Here is an 18277-nt window from a genome sequence, read left to right as displayed (position 1 = left end):
GCTAGTTATTTGCATGTTCTTTCCTCGTTTAGAATGTGAGCTTCCTATATTCAGGGACCTTGTTTTTATTTTTCTTTGTATCTTTATATTTTGTACCGAACTGGATACATAGTAAGCATTTAATAAATCTTTGTTGGCTGATCAATTGGCAAATAATAATAACAGTAGGTTGAATCTTTATAGTGCTTTGCTACTGACAGAATTGTAACATGGTGTCTGTAGAACTGTGACATTGGAAACAAATGGGCCTGAATTTGAGTCCTGCCTCCGATCCATGTAGGCTATGTGATTCTGGGAATGTCCATTCAGTCTCTCAGGCTCAAGGACCCTCTAGATTAAGCTACAAAGAAGGCAATGGTAAGGGGAATTCTTTTATCCAAGAGTTCCCTCTTCTCTTTCCTCTACCTATTTACATGTAATATAATCAGAATAATATCCCTCATTTTACAGGAGAGGAAACTGAGTCTCAAGTTAAATGATTTATCCGCGTTCACATGTATGAAATATCAATAGGTCTATAAATATTTATGAAATATGAGTGTGTACCAATCACTGTGCTAAGTGCTAGAGATACAAAAAAAAAAAGGCAAAAGCCTATTCCTGTCCCCAAGCAGCACATAATCCAATGAAATATCAGCAATATCAGAGTCTAGGTGCCAGCTCAGGCCACCTGACACCAAATCAAGCATTATATCACATTGACACAAGTGTTTGTGCTAGCCTCTAATATTGGTCCTTCTGCTTTGGTGCTAAACAGTGATGATGTGGACTCCTAGCCTTAAAGGCAGTGTCATGCTTAGCTGTTTCCTCCATTTGGCATATTTAAGGATGAGCAATGAGATTTGAGGAGTCAAGGGGGAAGAGGCAGTAAGAGTGACTGATATGAATCTGGGACTATAATCAGAACCTGTGTTCAAATCCCTCCTATAGCCCATTATCTGTGAGCCTCAATTTTCTCATTTGTAAAATTATTGAATTGAAATGAAGTTTCTTCAGTTCCTTTATGGTCTAACTCTGTGATACCATGGGCTCTTATGAACTTACAGAAGTAAATCTAAAAATAGCCTCTCTAGTGCCTCTGTCAGCTCTCTTTGCATTGCCTTTCTTTCATGTCCACTCTTGTAATGGGGAGAAGCTTTCCTTGACCCTACTGCCCTCTAGCTACCAATTTCCAGCTTCCTTTCACTATGAAAACATTTGAATATAAGATCAACACTAAAAGTCTCTATCTTCTTACCACCTGGTCCCTGAATCCTGCAGTTTGGCCTCTTTGTACTCTTTGATTGCTCTCCTTGCCCCCCTTCTACTTTCTCAGTTCCTGGGTACCTCAGATCTTTTGCCATGATCGCTAAAGCTTTCAGGGTATCCTCTCCATAGGTGTGTATCTCTCTGTCTCAGCAGTATAGATGGTTCAGATTACTGACTCCTGCTTTGCAAGTATTATTTATACAAATAAAGTGGAATGAGATGATGCCTTTTCTCAAATCCATATGTTTACATCCCAAGTCCTCAGAATATGAAATGAAACAAGAGGGAAATTCTCCTAAGGACTTAGAATCTCTAGGAAATGTGTATTTCAACTCCTACCCCTGAAATGCTGCCTCAGATCACTAAGATTGAAAGTTCACAACTCTTTCCCACTATAAGGTCCTGCCAACTTCCAGTATTTTTTCCCCTCTGAGGCTGGGGTTAAGTGACTCACCCAGAGTCACACAGCTAGGAAGTGTTAAGTGTCTGAGACCAAATTTGAACTCGGGTCCTCCTGAATTCAGGACTGGTGCTCTATCCACTGCGCCCCCTAGCGGCCCCCTAACTTCCAGTAAAATTATTACCTTTATTTACTTTTACTGCAAAAGCTATAATTCTTTATGACTTACAGTTTAGGATTTACAAGTTGTTTTATATATAATCTGTCATTTGATCTTTAAAACAGCCTAATGAAAGAGGCAGGGCAGAGATTGACATTAGAAGAACAGTAGAGTGTCTGCTTAGACTAGGTGTCAGTTAAACTTAATTCAAATCCATGTCAGGCATTAGCTATATAATTCTGGGTAAATCACAACTTCTCCAAGCATCAATTTCTGAGGCTCTATAGATTCTCAAATAGTCCAGGGGAGCTATGATTACTTTGTTGTAGATATTTCTACCAGTGGTGATGCTTCTAACTCATTCACAACTACTCATTTCATGCAACTCTTTTTGGTATGAACTGGAATTTTCACAAAGGGAGCTCACCCAATATGCTGAGATCCAGCTTTCTCTTGGCATTTAATGTTTTTATTTTATCTATTTCAATTTTGAGACAAAAATCTGTTTTCTCCCTCTTACTTCAATTACCTTTTTTTTTAAAAAATAGCTTTTTATTTTTAAAATGCATACAAAGATAATTTTTGACATTCACCCTTGCAAAACCTTGTGTTCCAAATTTTTCTTCCTCTTTCCCCCCCACCCCTTTCCTTAGATAGCAAGTAATCTAATATAGATAGGTTAAGCATGTGCAATTCTTCTACCCACATTTCTACAATTATCAAATTGTACAAGAAAAAACAGATCAAAAGGGAAAAAAATAGAAAGAAAAATGCAAACAACAGCAAAAAAAAGTGAAAATACTATGTTGTGATCCAAATTCAGTCCCCATAGTCCACTCTCTGGCTATTATGGCTCTCTCCATCACAAGACCATTGGAACTGACCTGAATAATCTTGCTGTTGAAAAGAGACATGTCAGAATTGACCATCGTATAATCTTGTTGCTGTGTATAATGTTCTCTTGGTTCGGTTCTATTTACTGAATTCAGCATCAATTCATGTAAGTCTCTCCGGGTTTTTCTAAAATCATTCTGCTGATCATTTCTTATAGAACAATAATATTCCACAACTTTCACATACTATGACTTACTCAGCCATTCCCCAACTAATGGACATTCACTCAGTTTCTAAGTCCTTGCCACTACCAAGAGGGTCACTACAAACATTTTAGGATTTGTAAGTTCTTTTTGTTTTTTAAATGATCTCTTTGGGATACAGACCCAGTAAAGAAATTACTGGATTAAAGAATGTGCAGTTTCTCTAGAATGTTCTCGAGAATGGTTGGATCAGTTCACCAACAATGCATCAGTGTCCCAGTTTCCCCACATTCTCTCCAACACTTATCATTATCTGTTTCTGTCATCTTAACCAATCTGAGAGGTGTATGGTGATATCTCAGAGTTGTCTTAATTTTCATTTTTCTAATCAATAGTGATTTAGAGCATTTTTTTCATATGACAAGAAATGGTTTTAGTTTTTTTATATGAGAATTGTCTGTATTCTTTGACCATTTATCAATTGGAGAATGGCTAATGTTCTTAAAAATTTGAGTCAATTCTTCATATTTTAGAAATGCCTCAACTATTTTTTGAGAAGAAAAAAACACAAAACAAAATCCTTGTAGCAAGTAAGCATAATCAAGTAAAACAAATTCTCACATTGACCCTGTCCCAAAAACATGTTCTCAGTTGAGTCCATTACCTCTCTGTCAGCATATGAATAGCATATTTCATCACGAGTTCATGTGGGATTGTGGCTTCTCATTGAATTGACCAGAATTCCAAATGTCTTTCAAAGTGGTTCAGCCTGATAATGTTATTTTTATTGTATAAATTATTATCTTAGTTCACTTCATTCCACATTAGTTCATAAGTTTTCTCTGAAACCATCTCCTTTATTATTTCTTATAGCAAAATAATATTCTAAAATATTCATATGCCATAATTTTTCATTTATTAATATATTCAAAATATAAAGAGAGAGAAATGTTCAATTATTCTCCAATCAGTGGGTTGACCCTTAGTTTCCAGTCTTTTAAGAGCTCCCATAAATATTTTTATATATGTTTCTTTTCCCCCTCTCTTTAAAAATCTCTTTGGGACATAAATCTAATAGTAGTATTGCAGGGTCAAAGGATATGCACAATTGAATAACTTTGGAAGAATAATTTCAAGTTGTTTTTCAGAATGATTGGCCTAGTTCACAGATTCACCAGTAATATAATAATGTGCCAGTTTTCCCCAAACCCCTCCAACAACTGTCCTTTCAATTTTTAGTAATTTTTGCTAATCTGAAGGGTGTGAGTTGGTATATCAGAGTTACTTTAATTTGTAGTCATCTAATTATTAGTAATATTGAGCTGGTTTTTTTTAATGACTAATAGTAGTCTAGATTTCATCCTTTCAGGGGCAGCTAAGTGGAAAAATAGAGCACTGGCCCTGGAGTCAAGAGGACCTGAGTTCAAATCTGGTCTTAGACATTTATTAGCTGTGTGACTGTGGGCAAGTCACTTAACTCTGATTGCCTTTAAAAAATTGAAAGTTTCATCTTTTCTCTTCATATTTTGAAAATATAAATGGAATTCATAAGCAATCCAACCATCTTTATTTACTATTTCCACATATCGGTTCCTCTTTTTTATTCATAGATTTCTTTGTTAATATATTTTCTTCTCTTTTCCTTTATAACCCCTTGCTCATACATGCTATATTCCTCTCCTTTATCCTTTGGGTATCTTTTCAGTTCTAATCTTAAGAAACTATAATGTTCAAGAAAGCTATAATCTAGTAAAATCATATACAATGTTCTCCAAAACAAATACCCATCAATAATCACTAAACATCTGTTCTAAATTTCAGGCCCTTTTTGTATTCGTAGTTTCTCTTTGGATGTTCCATAAGAATCTCAAATTCAGTATGCCCTCAAGAGAACTCATCTCCCAAGTTCTTCCTTCTTCTAAATTTATCTTGTATTGTGAAGAGCATTCCCACCCTTTTCAGGTTCACAATCTCAAAATCAACTTCTACTCCTTATTCTCCCTTACTGTCATCAATATCTCCTTACACATGGAGCCAGTTGTCAAGTATCATTGATTCTCTTTCCATGACATTTTACAGAATTCCTCCATTTTGCAGTGATCCCATTCTTTTTTATTCACATTGATTCTATGAGTTTTCAGGCTCTTATTACTTCTCTCCTGAACTATTATGATAGCCTCTTAATTGGTATTCCTAATTCAGGGCTCTCTCCTCTTTAGTCTATGCTCCACACAGGTGGAAAATTTGTATTATTAAAGTAAAGATCTGGTTTCCCCCCCCAACTCAAAAATCTTCAAATACTTCTCCTATCTATAGGATAAAATATAAAATTCTCAACTAGAGATTTAATGTCCTTCATAATCTGACTCCCACTTAACTTTTTAGGATTATTTCATATCACACTCCTTCATATATTGTTCCAGTCAAACAGACATATTAGCTGTTTCCTGTTAATAACACTACATCTCCCATCTCTTTGCATTTGCACAAGGGGTTCTTCTGTCTTCTTTTTTGTCTGTTTTCTTCTTTTTTCTGTTTACTCTCTCTTCACCTCCATCTCTTGAAACCCCCTCACTTCCTTTAAGATATAGATCAGGTACCAACTTCTACCCAAGACTTTCTAGATTCTACCAAATAGTAGTGCTCTCTCTGCTACCTAATATCACTTTGAATTATTTTGTATGTGCTTTGGAGATATGTGTGTTTAATTTTTCCCACCTTCCTCTCATTAAAATATACAGTTATTATTGGCAAGAATAATTTTTTAAAAATTCCCATCAATTAGCACAGTGACACACACCTAATAGTTCCTTATTTAATCAACACTTGTTGCATTGCATTTAATTGAATTCCCTAGACAATTGATGTTAATGTTAAAATATTGATGTTAAAAATGTGGGCATTCATCTCAGGGAGTAATTTGAGGTCCTTAAAAGAATTTTACAGTATCCCAAAGGTTATATCTATCCTCCTTTCATCCTGTTCCATTTTGGACCCAAGTCATTATTCATTTATAGTTTTCCCAAGATATATATTGTGTATTTCCCATAATGATTTGTAAAATAGGAATAAGAATAATGGCATTTACCTTATAGGATTGTTAGAGACTCAGATGAGACAATGTATGAAACTACTTTGCAGACCCTTAAGGCCCTATATAAATATCAGGCCATTTTTACAGAGGAGGAAACTGTAGCCCTGAGAGTGAAGTGAATTGTTCAAAGTCACCCATCTTTTAAGAAGCAGTTTTTCTGATTCTAAATTCACTATTCATTCATCACAGATGCTTCTTAGAGCCAAGTCTGTCATTCATTGAATGTGCTAACCTGACCTGCTTTGTGTCAGCTGCAACATTTGATAAGCATGCCTTTAGCCAAGTCATTGATAAAAATGTTTAACAGAATAGGACCAAGGACAGATCCCTAGGACACTCAGGCTAATATCAATTAATTAGTCACCATTCTTTGGGTTTGATCATTCAACCAGTTCCAAATCCACCTAATTATAATATCATCTAGTCTTCATTACTCTATCTTTTCCATGGGGATATCATGAGGGGCTTTGTTCAGTGCCGTATTGAAATACCCTGATCTGCCAGCCTAGTAACCCTTTCAAAAAGGAAATTGGGTTAATCTGCTGCATGACTTGATCTTAATGAACCCATGCTGGCTGATAATGATTACCTCTTCCTTTTCTATGTGACCACCAGTCATCTGTTTAATAATATATTCTAGAATTTTCCCAGGCATTGAAGGCCAAGTTTACCGACCTATAATTTAATGTGTCCATGTATTCTTCCTTTTAAAAAATTGAAATATTTGCTTATCTAGTTCCATAGCACCTCTCCAGATTCTTTAGAGATTATCCATAGTGTTCCATTAGTCATATATCACAACTCTTTGAGTATTCTGGGATGTATTTAGTCCTGACAAAGGGACTAGAATATATTTAGTTCTTCTTGAACTCTCTTTCTTTTATGACACTGCATTCACCTGACTCAATTATTACCTTTTTAAATAGTCTTCCTCTTTTCAAATTCCTTTTCCTCATTTTACTCAGAATATTCCCCAAAGTACAGTCTTTATCTTTCTGTCTTTCTCCTCTATAAGCACTCTTTCTCTCAGTGACCTCATCTACTCTCTCAGCTTTAGCCATTATCTCCATATGGTGATTCCTGGGGCCATATCTCTAGTTCTGAACTTTCCTGAGTTTTGTTATTTTCAATACTTTACCAATGAATTCTTGGATGTCCTACCATTGATTCCACAAAACTAATTGACTTTTTCCAAAACTGCCTCCTCTTATTGACCCTTCTTGTTTCCCACTCCAATGGTAGAATCATTTTCCCTGAAATGAAAGCTTGAAACCTGAGTCTCTTAAATGCAATTGATTTTTCCTTCAGAATGTATGCTACATACATGACTTTGCTTGTCATTCCCATATGACCTCCTTTACCATTACCAAAGTTATTCCCTTAATCTCTACTCTCATTTCTTCATACCTAGAATGTTTCAGTGGTTTCCTTACTGTTGTGGTTTTCTTTGGACCCACCCCTATTTAATTTAATGTGAATAAATTTAACTTTGTAAAACAGTACTAGGGTCATGCCCATTGGTGCTTAAGAATCTGCAGGGGCTACTTTTTCTCCTCTCCCCTGAAGACTAAAAATCATAATCTTTTAATTTACATTCAAGGTCCTCCACAGGGAGAGCATCATTAAAAAAAAACCCACTAAAGTTTGAGGCAGGAGACAAGGGTTCAGATCCTATCTAAAGAACTCTTAGTGTATGAACAAGGGCAATTCATGTACTTTATCTGAGCCTCAGTTTCCTCATCTGTGAAATTTGGGGAATTATAATTTAATCACCTATTATATAGGCTATAACGTATAATTGAATCACTTACCATACAGGATATAGTATATTATAATTGAATCACCTACCATACAAAATATAATATATAATTAAATCACTTACCATACAAGTATAGTATATTAAATTAAATCACTTACCATATAATAAGTTATAATTGAATCACCTACCATACAGAAAAATGATTTCAGACTTTGAAGTACTGAATAAATGCAAGTTATTTGTATACCCAGATTTTTCTACCCCTTTTCAGCTTTCTCAGCTTTTTCTCCCCCTTGTTGACTGAACAAACTTTCCATTCACTGGAGCTGTTCCCTTGCTTTCCACAGAACTGACAGTATCTTATTTATGCCTCCATAGCTTTGCTTACAGTACTACCATTTACACTGTTCCTCATCCTCATGCCTTCTTATTTATCCATATTTCATGATTATTCAAAGTACAACTGAATTGCCATTTCCCACACAAAGCCTTCCCTCCCTACCATAGTCTAAGACCTCCTCCATCTTCTGATCATATAATTTTCATTTTCTATTACTCTTATTTAGTATTTTTTCACATATTGCCTAACTTAAAAAATAATCCTGGAACATTGAGGCTAGAAAGACCTTAGTATGACCTTAGACAAATATTTTCTCTTTAAGGGACCTCAATCAACTTTTGCCTTTGGGAAATGAGGAGCCTGGGCTGGATCATGCCTTCTATATGTAAATTCCAATGAGTTTGAAGTAATATAATTAAATTTGGCCACCTCAGCCTCTTGTCTTTTGTACCTGAAGAGGCCTTATAGCCCTAGATCGTGCAACTAGGTAGAAGCAATGCCATAGTTAGAATTTAACTCTCCTGGTTCCAAATACAGGATTCTCTCTTCTCTCTTGGGCAATTGTTTCACTTTTCATTGACTATTTCAGTTTTCTAAATATATTGTGTTCTTAAAAAAAAAAAAAAAGAATCCCTGAATCTTATTTCTGTGTAATCCCCATAGTGCCTTGTGTGGTGGTGGATATATAGTAGGGATGTAATAATTAACATACTCTTGGATTGAACAATTCAGTTAATCAATCAGTAAATCAATTCCAGTGACTCAGATAGAATTTAATCTTGATATTGGTCCCCAGAGACCAGCAAGTTTATCCTACAAAACTGCCAAGAAACAGCAGGTACTTATGACAATATTTGGGAGGTTGTGGGTGGGAGGACACAGGAAGTCTATAAATAGGCCAAGGGAATAATGGCTCCAGAGAACACTGAGAGATAGGGAGTGGGGTAAACTTGCTCCCAGATGGCTGACTATGCTGACAGGTACCTTCAGTAATTGCCTACATTTTTGCATATTTTTGCATATTTGCATGGTCTGGAGGGTCTAGGAAATGAGAATCTTGAATTTTCATTTTCAAATATGCCAATAATGGCACATTTATAACTTGAGGTAAGCCAGTGACCTTCTTTGGGTCTCAGTTTCTTCCTCTGTGAAATGGAGATTCTATCCCATTTCTGTGGGCTATGTGGCTATGAGAATTAACTGAAATAGTAGATTACAAAGATCTCTGGGAATTTAAACTTAAAAAGTAAAAAAAAAAATCATAATCCATAACCTAAGGAACTATTTAATTAGCTCTTTCTCTCTGAGAAACCAGGTTAATAATAATGATTCTGAATTTTTTCCTATCTTGCCATAGGGGAAAAAGCATTTAACACATCACAAAATTCCATCTAAGTTGCATAGAGGAAACCTTGTGTTGGAAAAAGGTTGTTCAACTGGCCAATTTACTTGGTACCTTCAAGGATCAAGTACCCAAAACAGATCAAGTTTGATGAGACCTCCAGCCTTCCCCAGAAGAATCCCTTTCTCCTGATGGATGGTCAGTCTCCCCTGATAGCCTTGGCTTGCTCAGTTGATAGTGAACTCCTTTCTGCATAGGGAAGCTTATTATTTGTTCCTTGACCAGCTTCTTCCAAATGCTACAATTTTTTGTATTAAAGCTGAACTCTTCTTCCCCTTGGTCTTGAAATCTACCACCCATGTTCTGAACTATGCTCACAGTTGGATTGTTGTTCATTCAGGGGTCTAAAGAAAGTATCCAGGTATTCCTAGGAGGAAGCTTTTTGAGCACCATGTTGTGTTCAGATGTATACAGATTAAAGGATCAATTGGAGCATAGGGAGAGAGCAGAGACTGAGAGATCTGCCAGGAGGCTATTTCAATAAATCAGAGGAGATCAGCTTCTCCCTATGCCCACTCTGTGATCTCTTTTAGGAAAGAATAGTCCACATTCTCTGCTGTCCACATCTGGGGGCTTTAAATCCCCTCTTTTTCACAGCATGGACAATATGTTCTTCACCAAGTTCTCCTTTCTATGTTATAGCTATTGCTAATATAATTCAATTCAGCATATATTTATTAAGTATATTTATTCTATGCTGGATGACAATTAGAGTGTCACTGAAGTTCACAGGCTGATTTTGGAGTCAGGTAGATATTTTTCAATCCCTCCCCAGACACATTCTAGCTCAGTGGAAAGGGGCAATTCATTAGACATATCAGTGCTTCAGTGACTCTCTAAGACTATACCTTATAACCAGGTTACTTGTCTAAGCCAGATATATGATATTTTCACACTTGGACAAAAACCCAAATGTGCCAAGTACTATACTATTCACTGGGGATAAACAGAAAAATGAAACCTGCCCTCAAGTAGATTACATTCTGTTTTTCATTGTAGAGTCAGTAAATCATAATAGGGATTTCAGAAGTTATTTGCTTAAATCTCTCAGTTTAGACCTGAGAAAACTGAGACAAAAAAGTTTAAATGATTTGTTCCAAGTCACAAAACCAAAATGCATTGGAGAAGGGAAAGAAACCCAGGACTTGTCACTTTAAATCTAATGTTCTGTCTACTAGGACCATACTATCTTCTGATATTGCCATTTTCTTGGGGCATTTTTTCACTGTAGAACAAAAAAACTATTTTTATTGATAATTTCAAGAGCCCATTGCTCCCCTCACTCATGTCTTTCTTTTTCTTCCAAAGGTATGATCTTAAAGTAGAAGGAGAAATGAAAAGAATATCTGTGCTTCCATATTCTTAAATTTCAGGAATTCAATCTGAAACATTAATGGTACCATCTAGGATTTGTCTGCCTTTGTCATTGGTTTTCACATGAATAAGCAGAACTGGGATTGATTACTATCCATCATGTCTTGGGTATGACAAATGCCTTCTGAGTAGCGCTATATAGGCCTCTTCTATAACCTTTAATAGAGTGTCAGAAATCCCCACTCAGCCTCTTTTCTATCTGGGGGCAATAACAAGGTTGCTTTCTGACTCACTGTGAGCTTCACAAGGTAGCTGCAGTATCATGGAAGGGCAGCCAGACATCATCAGAGAAGCCAGATTTGAGTTCCATTTCTGTAACATGTTGCCTAATTAAGTACAAATAAGTCATTTTACTTTTTTGATTCAGACTTTCCTGGGAAAATGGGAAAAGATAATATCTGCATGGCTTTCCTCACAGCGCTATTGTGAAGGAAGTGCTTTGCAAATTCCCAAGTTTTCTAAAAATGTAATTCCTTTGTTATGGTGACATGCAAAAAGAGGACAAAAACACATTTTTACCTTTTGACCCATCAGTTCCTTTGTTATAAATTTATTCTAAAATTATCACAGAAAACAACAGTGGCCTCTCTGTACAGAAATATTCATTGATCCTCCATTCACATTAGAAAAAAGAAGGACATAACATATTTCCCACAATTGGAGAATGGCTGAATACATTTTGGCTCATTAACATAATGGAATATTATGGTGCCATAAAAAGAATGACTATGAAGTTTACAAGGAAATATGGGAAGATTTACATGGAGAGTTGCAAAGCAAGCTCAGTAGGACCAAAACCATTTACACACTGGCTTATATAAAGCAAGGAAGAGAAAGAAAAAGATGAAAGGAAAGAATTATAAAGGAGAGAACAAGGAAAGGAGAAAGGAAGAAGGGGAAAGAGGATAAAAGAGAAAGAGGAAAAGATAGAGGAAAAATAAAGATAATGATAGAAGATGAAGAGATAGAAAGTAAGAGAGAAAAGAAAAAAGAGGGAGAGTGAAACAAAAGAGAAGGAGGAGGAAAAGGAAGGAGTGAATAAGCAAGAGAGAAGGGAGAAGAGATAAAGCAAGGGACAGATAAAAAGAAAGAGAAAGATCAAGGCCGAAAAAACCCCAGAGAGATAGAAAAGTAGGGAGAAGGAATTAGGGTAAAAAGCAAAATCTCAGACAAACTTGGAAGGAAACTCAGAACAAGATCATGGTTGTTTGATAATTCACTTTGTTCCACTCAGTGAATTGCTGAGTTTTATGCATGATTTTATTCCTTATTTTTGCATTTATTAATTAATTTTGTTGACATCATTAAGTTTATTATATAATTTTTAAACTAAAAAGAGAAATGAGCATTTGGGGTACTGGTAGTACTCACTTGTCCTTTGTAGTTGGTGCTTAGTGAAAGAGATTCTGCTAGTTATATTGGAGAAGTCACATTCATCATCTCATTTCTCTTCCAGAGTTGTGGGTCAATTCTTCCTTTTCTTCCTTTTTACTATCATACTCTTCTCTTCACAAAGTTACCAGTATGAGTTTGAATTCCTCTTCAATCCCTTGATCTCTCAAAATTGTCTTTTTCTTGATTTATCCCTTCTTCAAACTCACAAAATCCCAGAGTTGAAAGGGCCCTTGGAGGGCATATGGTTTAAGCTACAGTAAAGCAGGAATCCTCTTTATAATAACTGACAAACTATTATCTAACCACTGCTTGAAGGGTGCCCCTGATGGGAAATCACTCTCTCTTAAAGCAGTGTATTTTATCTTCCGATGATTCTAATTATTAGCAAAATTTTCTTTACATATTATTTTCTTTTTATTGGCAACTTCTACCTATTTCTACTGATTCTTTCCTTTAAGCATAAGAAAAATAAGTCTAATCCCTATTGCATCTGGTAATTCTCTATATATTGGAAGACAGTTGTTATATATACTTTTGTTATATATATACTCATTCTTCTCCCACCCCAATCTCCTCTTCTATAAATTAAACATTCCTAATTTCTTTAACTAGTCTTTATATGTCATAGTTCTGTCAGCATCTTAGTCGCCATGTTCTGAACCTATTCCAGTTGGTCAATGTGCATCTTAAAATGTGGCAGTATTGTGCCTAGCACATATTGATCAGTGTTTCAGAATTGAACATACTACTCATACCCTGCTGTGACCAGGGCTGATGTTGTCTATTGTTTCCTTTTTAAGACATTTATCACTTCTCTTGTTCTAAACACTATCTTTTTGTTAATACAACTCCAGATCTCATTATCTTTGTTAATAGCTGTTCTACGCTATTCATTCATATTCAGCTTACTATCATCTAATACTCTGAGGTGTTTTTCCTGCAAATTGTTGTCCAGCTATGGCTCCTCCATCTTATAGTTGGTCCATTGCTGCTGCTATTGTTTTTTTAAACCTAAAGTAGGTTTTTACATTTGTCCCTGTTAAATTTCATTTAATTATATTCAACTCATCATACTAGGGTCACCAAGATATCTTTGAATTTGAACTGTGTTGTCCAATGTATTGGTTCTCATTCCTCTATGTCATCACTAAAATGAATAGTTATGTTAAATAGCTTCATCAGATTCCTTAAGACAATGTAGAAGAGACTAAGGCCAAGGCAGGTATTTAAGGGATTCACTAAAAACATCTCTCCAGACTGATATTGATCCTTTATTCACTTACTTTTGGATTTAGTCAATCAATCAGTTCTCAATTCACCTCACTATATTGACTGTCCACATCTCTCTGTGTTTTCTACAAGGATAGCTGATTTTGTCAAATGCCTTACTGAATTCCAAGTTTATTATGTATATGATATTCCTTCCAATCAATCTTTCTGGTAGCCCTTCTTTAAAAAATAAGGGCTGGCAGGAACTATTCTAAACAGTGTCATTCTTGCTTTCAGTGATCATTGCTTCCCTTTCTAAGTGTTCATAAACCATCCCTTTTGTCAGGGCATTAAAGTGTTGTCAGATATTGAAGCTCACTGGACTAAAATTCAATGGCTAGACCTTTTTCCTCTAGAAAAAACTATCTTCCCAAATAGACTGAAGAACAGAAAAATCTTATTCAAGCTAGAGTAACCTAAGAGAGAAATAAGTTGCATTGTTAGCACATATAATTGGTGACCATCTTTTGGAAGAGGATGTAGAGAGTTCATACTCTATAGATCATGGGAATAACATCAATGGTGTCCATCTTTGCTAAAGAGCAAAAAATATCAATCTTTTATGTTTTCCATCTTGAAACTGCCTATTTCTTTGTCCAAAACAATCTCTGGGTCAGGCAGTTTCAGAAAAAAATGCTGCTTTCATATATACTTAGCCTACCATGTCTTACCTGCCAACCCACAGGCTGTTAGTCATTAACAAGCTATCAACTAACTCCCCCACACAGCACTCAATAATAAGCAATACCCATACCTCCTAGGTCACTCTGCTAAGGGGAAAAGCAAAGATAGTCATGCTCAAGGGAAAATGGAACTGAAAATAAAACTGATTAAAGATGAAAAAGAGTGTGACTTAAAATATATTGTGAACATCAGACTTTTATAAAAGGCCATTTCCTTCTGTGTTTTGCAGTTGACAGAAAAGCATAATAACACAAAATCTAAGGCTATTTCTAGCCCTTTCCCCCAAGATAAAGTTACCATATTTCTCTAATAAAATTTTCAAATCTAAAATGTCTCCATTCATTATCGCACTATGTTTCATTCTTTCTATGTGTCAAATAAAGGATGGCAAGATCTAAAAGTTTGTATTTGTAGTTCTTGGCATGCAGTTTCAGCAGCTTCTGCCAGTAGCTCTTTGAGTTCAGTTCCTATTCTGGAGGTTTATCTAACAATGATACTTTCTTAGGTGGTGAAGAAAGATCCCAGCCCGTACCACCTCCCTCCTGCCGAAACTCCCAGTGGCTGGTATGTTTGAACAGGTCCTTCCTCAGGCAGGAAGAACATTTTGCCTAGATTTATTTCTAGCACACTGAAAGTGCCAGAGTATTGCTAAATATGAGCTCGGTGAAAATCCCTATGTAAATTGTCTCTGTAATTGCAACGCAATATATTGTGAGTTCTTAACTGTAATTGTTTGCTGACAATGTACATTAGCCATTCACAGCTTGTGTCAATGTGGTATCAAGGAATTAGGGCCTTGGAATTTTTAATGCCAGTTGAAATATCACAGAACCAACTTTTGTAATAAAACCAATATTTCACTAAGGAAGGAGTCTGCCATCTTAGCAGTCATTTAACTGCAAGGCGGTGCCATTGACCATGATCAAGCATTGTATTGAGGCTTCAGTCTTACTCTAAAGAAAGACAGCTATCATGATATACATTAAGGGGTAGGAGGGATTTGGTAGGTCATCCAAGCCTTCACTCTGTCCCAAGGTAATCTGTTACAGATGGATTGCTATGGAACTTTAAAGATGTCTACAGAGAAGAAGGGATTCCATGCCTTGACTTTGTTACCTGTTGGGGGACTACATGATATTTATCACCTGAAAGTTATTTTTCCTATCTATCTTCAGTCCTTCCTATTTTAATATATTTCTTTTTATTTCCACTCTTATTTTAATATAGAGGACATAGGTGGTTAACTTCTTTTGTAATGCTCCTGTTATAATGGTCCTTCCATGTTTAATTTATTATTTAGAGCTGTATAAAAGAATATGATCAGCAAAAATTTTATGAATCCATAGCAAGATGATTATAAAGTACCAGAGGCAGCTGTCCTTTGAAAGCCCCCTGGACCACAAAAAAAGGTGAGAGAATGAGGATAATTCAGTGCATTTCTATCACTGGAGGAAAAAAACTAACATACTTTGAACTTATCATATTGAAAATACATTTTTAAAATCCTACAATTAGATTTGTCCATTGATGGCTGTCTTGGGAGGTGGCAGGTTATTCATGTTGGAGGTCTTTAAGTAAAGACAAGAATGTTAAATGAAGATATCTGCATTAGTTGGCTTGGGCTAAAGACTTTTGAGATGCCATCTAACTCTGGGATTCTCTGATTCTCTGAAGCCCATTTCTTATTGACTGAGGATCATTAGCTTGCTCCTTAAAAATTTGATAGTATCCTCACTCCTTAGGGTTCCTTAAACTCACTTTAGCCTTTCTGATGACCCCTAAATCTTCTAATTTCCCCACATCTCTACCTGCTGCAATCTTATCTTCCTTCAAGATTCCACTAAAGTGTTATACCTTCCTTGTAACGAGCCCTTGGCTTCCAAGTGAAAATGGTTTTTCCTTCCTCATACTTCACATAGTTTTTTTGTGCTTTTTATATAAATTTTGTATTATAATTATTTGTGCATATGTATGTATTGAATCTCCCTACTAGAATAAGATTCAAGTGGTAGGGGATTATACTTTGCTGAATAATGCTCAAGATTGAGAATTGTAAAGGACCTAATAAGTCATTAAACCTCATTTTACCAAAGAGGAAACTGAGACCCATAGATAACTCATATTCTATGACTCTAACTTTAGCATTCTAAGAAAATCAGTATTCCTTTTACCGTTCCATATATTTCTGTCTCTTTGGATTCTAGCAGAGTGTTCTACAAACAGTAGGCATTTACTAGATGTTGAATCAAATTGTCTTGAACATATGTCTTGATAGTTTATTGTATCTGTCTTATTTTCTTTGTTCCCAAAAAATCTCTCCTGCACTTGCCTACTAATTCCCAATGAATATATCTAATAGTTATAGACACAAATAACTGGGATACAATATAGAATATGATTGGTCTAAGGGAGATTTCTAGATAATGTATTCTAGGATAATTGGAGGAAGAAGAAAGCATTTTTAGCTGCCTTATGTTGTCATTGCCTGTCCTACCAACCAATGCCTTATGGTTCCATCTTTGTAATCTTCCTCCTCCTCCTCCTCATCATTGTTGTTCTTGTTAATAACAATAAAAAAAAGCATTTATGTAGGACTTTTAAATTTTGTGAATAGCTTCACATGTATTATTTTATTTGGTCCTTATAACAACCCTGTGGAATAGCTGTTCTTATTCTCATTTTGAAGATGAGAAAACGGAGGCAGAAAGAGGTAAAGTGATATGCTCAGGGTCACATAGCTAGAAAACATATTTTACAACTTCTCCTAAAAAATTACTCAATCTTCTAGATGCTTTGATTGGTCCTGGGACTTCACTTGCTTAGGAGGGTGCTGCATTAATAGAGTTAAATCAGACTTCAGAGCTGCACTTTATGTAAATGCCAGCAGAGGTGTCAAAGGGAAAGTGGAACCTGGACCAATGATGGTAATGCTCATCGAGGTTGAGGGTGGGTATGTGGGAGAAAAATACTACTGCTGGACTCTGGGCTAAGAGATGCCTGCAAAAATACTAGTTAAATTATTGTAGCAGCTCATACTTTCCCCCCTGGGAATCTGAGTTACAAGGGGAGGCCACCAGGCAGACCTTAGGATGAGGCACTCTGAGATGGAAAACAAGACCACAAACTGGGAAACCAAGAGAAATAGATGTGGGAGGAGAGCTGGCTCCTGCCCATCTGCTCCTGCAGCCTGAAGTGATCAGGCCCCAACAAATCCTACCTCATCCTTTTAGATCAATAGTATTTCTTTTGTGTAGACACATTATAGAGTGCCACAGTAGATAAAAAAGTCAACCAAAAGACTTTGGGTCAAGCTCCTTCTGTGACATCTACTGACTGTGTAACTCTAAACTTGTCATTTAACTTCTCAGTTTCCCAGATAATACTCTAAAACTCTAATTTCTCATTCTGCTTTGGTAGAGAGAGCTTTCTCCCCAAGGATCTCCTGACATATATGAGTCTGCAATAATATCTGATATTTATATGGCCGTTTAAGGTTTGAAGAAATTTCACATATATTATCAAATTCGATCTTTAGAACAATCTTATGAGGTAGCTGCTATAGGTATCATTATCTCCATTTTACAGACAAGGAAAGCAAGGTTCAGAGAAATCAATTAACTTGTCCAGAATCATACAACTAAGAAGTGCTTAAGGTGGGATTTGAATTCAGGACTCCCTAACTGACTTCCCACATAAGGCCAGATGCTACCCAACCCAGATGACCTCACCTTACCTCTCTGGCTTCTGGGATCTCATAAGGAGTTTGCTTAGATCATTCACATCATATTGTTCCAGGGATTCAGAAGCCAAAGGACCTCAGAGATCAGTCTCCTATCTTAAACAGCAATATCCTTTCTAGCTTTCCTAATGGGTATTCATTCTGGCCTTCAGGTCTTTGGTGATTGAATTGGTGTTTAGAAAACAATCATTTTCAAAATAAACATGTTGGAAGATATTGGATTGGGATTTTGAACTAACTACTTACCTGAAAAGAGAAAAAAAAGGAAAAATGGGAGAAGAAATAGATAAATACAAGGGGAAAAAGAAACCAATCATTGAAATTTAACTTCCAAATTAGGGAAAGGTTTACTATATGGGAGAAGAGAAGAGGAGAG

The 18277-nt window shown here is 36.0% G+C and overlaps 1 protein-coding gene across 1 annotated transcript in view; it reads left to right on the top strand.

The window, feature by feature from the left end:
* CSMD2 (CUB and Sushi multiple domains 2) overlaps window positions 1–18277 on the top strand; it is a 988708-nt gene that overhangs the window by 180021 nt on the left and 790410 nt on the right.

Source organism: Sminthopsis crassicaudata, chromosome 3, assembly GCF_048593235.1.
Source record: "Sminthopsis crassicaudata isolate SCR6 chromosome 3, ASM4859323v1, whole genome shotgun sequence".
Classification (NCBI taxonomy): Eukaryota; Metazoa; Chordata; class Mammalia; order Dasyuromorphia; family Dasyuridae; genus Sminthopsis; species Sminthopsis crassicaudata.
Note: the sequence above shows the minus strand (reverse complement) of the source record. Positions and strands in the feature narration are given on the sequence as shown.